Genomic DNA, 4,537 nt, shown 5'->3' with positions numbered 1-4,537 from the left:
CCGCAATCCACCACTCTGCCATAAAGGACTATGTCCCTAGGCAGTACCGTAGGGATGGCGTGCAAGTCACGGATCAGGGCAGCGACATCTTGCTTGAGAGTCTGAGAGTTGGTCTCTCCTATGCTCTATTAAGACGATGGCAGTAGTACACACCACCACACTCAATGCCACTTGCCTGCCACTCCACAAACCCAAAGGCTCTTTTAAGAGACAACTAATGAATGAAAATATGAAAATGTGTCTGTGTGTGTCGGCAGGGGGCTGTCAAAACTATAAATTAAATAACGGTCAAAACGTGTCTTCAGGAGACAAACCCAGAGTCTTCAGATACCTCTAGCCATTACACCACAAACCCTGTTCTTAAAACACTGATTTCGACAGACCATTTAAATGAGCAGTCTTGAAGTGCTTGTTCCAAAACGATTTTGTTCATTTATTTATCTTGCTTGGTTAACTTACAATAGTCTAAACGAGTTGATTTATTGAAAACAGACTCAATTAATCACGTAGCTAACTATGTTAGTGAGCATGTCATTTTCTTTTGACTGCGCACAGCATGGCACACAATTTAAGCAAGCGTAGAGGGGGTTTGATTAATATGGCCCGTCACATCATTGGGCGGAAGCGGGGAGGGAAGGCAGATAGTGTGTTTATCAAAAGCATTCACTTTTGCATGTGAAAACAGAATTGTACTTGTTACTACACGTGCATAATTGCGTCTTGAGTTGACTTCGCCATCAGACAGAGCGGGTATCTGGCTCACATCCGGGAGGCTTTTCATCCAGTGCAAAACACTCCTACACAGGCCTCCATGTAGAAGTGTTGTTTTAGCTGGGTGCACAGTGTGCAGCACCCTGACTACTTTCTACTTGTTGATGGCAACTTCAGATTTTCTGGGAACACACTGAAAAGTAACTTAACACTATGTTAATCAGTCAGCACAAATATGAATTATAATAATGACAAGGCAAAAGAGGGAGCATTTGCCTGTAAGTGATGAAATGTATTCTACATGTTTGAAACAGCGATGCTGTCTGTCGAGCGTGGAAAGTCTGATGCTAGCACGCATTTGCACACTGAACTTAGGCTCTGTTTGGGGTTCAACCATTGACTATAGCTATATGCGGTTCATAACTAGCTTACTGTTTTTTAAAAAGCAATATGTTTGGTTTGTGTTGTGGTCTTGGCTGTTCTTAGTTGAGGAAATGTAGCGTAGCTAACTGCAGTGTTTTTCCTGTCTGAAATCTGGCTACCTCGTCTTACCGTAGCTTGGTGTGTGCAATGAAAATTACCCTGAGCAGCGTGGCAGTATCCCAAAGTTTGGTGGGTACTGGAGTGTTGGAAACAGGGGATCTGTCACGCTCTGACCTTAGAGACCCCTGTTTATTCCCTATATTTTGGTTAGGTCTGGGTGTGAATAGGGTGGGTACTCTAGGTTTTGTAGTTTTATGTTTTCTTTTTCTTTGTTGGCATAGTATGGTTCCCAATTAGAGGCAGCTGTCTATCGTTGTGTCACGCCCTGGTCGAAATATATTGTGTTTATCTTCATTTATTTGGTCAGGCTAGGGTGGGACATGGGTTTATTGTGGTGTGTTTCGTTTTGGGGGTGTCTAGCATAGTCTATGGCTGCCTGAGGCGGTTCTCAATCAGAGTCAGGTGATTTTCGTTGTCTCTGATTGGGAACCATATTTAGGCAGCCATATTATTTGAGTATTTCGTGGGTGATTGTTCCTGTCTCTGTGTTAGTTGTCACCAGATAGGCTGTATAGGTTTTCTCGTTCCGTTTGTTGTTTTTGTATTGTTCGTGTTTTTTTTCGTCTATTAAAGATGAATCGAACTAACCACGCTGCATTTTGGTCCGACTCTCCTTCGACGGAAGAAAACCGTAACAGAATCACCCACCACAACAGGACCAAGCAGCGTGGTGACAGGCAGCGACAGCAACAGCAGCGAAAAGAGGAATGGACATGGGAGGACGTTATGGACAGCAAGAGTATGGACTATACTACTTGGGAGGAGATAGACAGGTGGGCGGTCGACCCAGAGAGAGTGCCGGAGCCCGCCTGAGATTCGCTGGAGCAGTGCGAGGAGGGCTATAGGAGAATGGAGTTGAAGAGAAAAGCACGGCGGCGCAGAAGGAAGCCCGAGAGTCAGCCCCAAAAATGTCTTGGGGGGGACTCAGGGAGAGTGTGACAGAGTCAGGGTTCAGACCTGAGCCAACTCCCCCTGTTTATCGAGAGGAGCAGCGATCAAAGGACTTCTGGACTTGGGAGGAGATATTGGACGGAAAAGGACCCTAAGAAGAACTGGAGCCGGGGAAAGCGGAGAGGCGCTGGTATGAAGAGGCAGCACGGCGACGCGGATGTAAGCCTGTAAGACTGTGAAGGAGTTAATGGGGAAAGTGGAGGAGAGAGTTATGAGGCAGTTGCTAGTTTGGTGCTTTAAGTACGATATTCACCCGATGGAGCGTGTCGGGGATTTAATGGCACCTGGGTCAGCGCTCCATACTCGTCCTGAGGTGCGTGTTAGTCGGCTGGTGAAAATTGTGCCAGCCTCACGCACTAGGCCTCCTGTGTACCTACCTAGCCTTGCACGTTCTGTGCCAGTCCTGCTCTCAGGCTCTCCAGTACGCCTTCACGGTCCTGTCCATCCTGTGCCACCTTCACACACCAGTCCTCCGGTGGCAGCTCCCCGCACCAGGCTTCCTGTGCGTGTCCTCGGCCCAGTACCACCAGTGCCAGCACCACGCACCAGGCCTTCAGTGCGCCTCGCCTGTTCAGCGCTGCCCGAGCCTTCCTCCTCTACAGCGCTGCCGGAGCCTCCCGCCTGTTCAGCGCAGCCAGAGCCTTCCTCCTTTACAGCGCTGCTGGAGTCTCCCGCCTGTTCAGCGCTGCCAGAGCCGTCCTCCTCTACAGCGCTGCTGGAGTCTCCTACCTGTTCAGCGCAGCCAGAGCTGCCAGCCTGCATGGAGCAGCCTGAGCTGTCAGTCTGCATGGAGCAGCCTGAACTGTCAGTCTGCATGGAGCAGCCAGAGCTGCCAGTCTGCATGGAGCAACCAGATCCGTCAGTCTGCCAGGATCCGCCAGTCAGCCAGACTCTTCCAGATCTGCCAGTCAGCCAGACTCTTCCAGATCTGCCAGTCAGCCAGACTCTTCCAGATCTGCCAGTCAACCAGACTCTTCCAGATCTGCCAGTCAACCAGACTCTTCCAGACTGCCAGTCAACAGATCCAGATCCGCTAGTCAACCAGACTCTTCCAGATCCGCCAGCCAGCCAGGATCTGCAGGATCCAACTACCTGCCTGAGCTTCCTCTCAGTGCTGAGCTTCCTCTCAGTGCTGGGCTTCCTCTCAGTGCTGAGCTTCCGCTCAGTGCTGAGCTTCCCCTCAGTCCCGAGCTGCCTCAGTCCCGAGCTGCCCCTCAGTCCCGAGCTGCCCCTCAGTCCCGAGCTGCCCCTCAGTCCAGTGGGGTTCTGGGTGAGGACTACTAGGCCATGGTCGGCGGCGAGGGTGGACTATCCTAGGACGCGAGGAAGAGGGACTAAGACATTGATAGAGTGGGGTCCACATCCCGCGCCGGAGCCGCCACCATGGACAGCCGCCCACCCGGACCCTCCCTATTGTTTTGATGTGCGTCCGGGAGTCCGCACCTTAGGGGGGGGGGGGTTCTGTCATGCCCTGGTCAAAATATATTGTGTTTATCTTAATTTATTTGGTCAGGCTAGGGTGTGACATGGGTTTATTGTGGTGTGTTTCATCTTGGGGGTGTCTAGCATAGTCTATGGCTGCCTGAGGCGGTTCTCAATCAGAGTCAGGTGATTTTCGTTGTCTCTGATTGGGAACCATATTTAGGCAGCCATATTCTTTGAGTATTTCGTGGGTGATTGTTCCTGTCTCTGTGTTAGTTGTCACCAGATAGGCTGTATAGGTTTTCTCGTTCCGTTTGTTGTTTTTGTATTGTTCGTGTTTTTTCCCGTCTATTAAAGATGTATTGAACTAACCACGCTGCATTTTGGTCCGACTCTCCTTCGACGGAAGAAAACCGTAACACGTTGTCTCTGATTGGGGATCATACTTAGGAAGCCCTTTTTCCCACCTTCAGTTGTGGGTGTCAATTTTGTTATAAGGATCGGACCAAGGTGCAGCGTGGTATGTGTACATTCTTATTTACTTAAAGAATGAAATGAAGAATGAACAAACTAACAAAATAACAAAATTAAACATGAAGCTATACAAACGAGTGCTGACAGGCAACTACACATAGACAAGATCCCACAAACACCAAAGGGAAATGGCTACCTAAATATGATCCCCAATCAGAGACAATGATAAACAGCTGCCTCTGATTGGCAACCATATCAGGCCACCATAGACATACAATTCACCTAGACCTACAAATACTCTAAACATACAAAAAAAACGAAACAATACAAAAACAAGCGTACCCAGCCTAGTCACGCCCTGACCTAACCAAAATATAAAGAAAACAGATATCCAAGGTCAGGGCGTGACAGTGGGATCTTGTCTTTGTTTTTTGCA

This window comes from Oncorhynchus nerka, linkage group LG27 (genome assembly GCF_034236695.1).
Source record: "Oncorhynchus nerka isolate Pitt River linkage group LG27, Oner_Uvic_2.0, whole genome shotgun sequence".
NCBI classification, from domain to species: Eukaryota; Metazoa; Chordata; class Actinopteri; order Salmoniformes; family Salmonidae; genus Oncorhynchus; species Oncorhynchus nerka.
The sequence above is the reverse complement of the archived record's forward strand: the minus strand, read 5'-3'. Positions refer to the sequence as shown.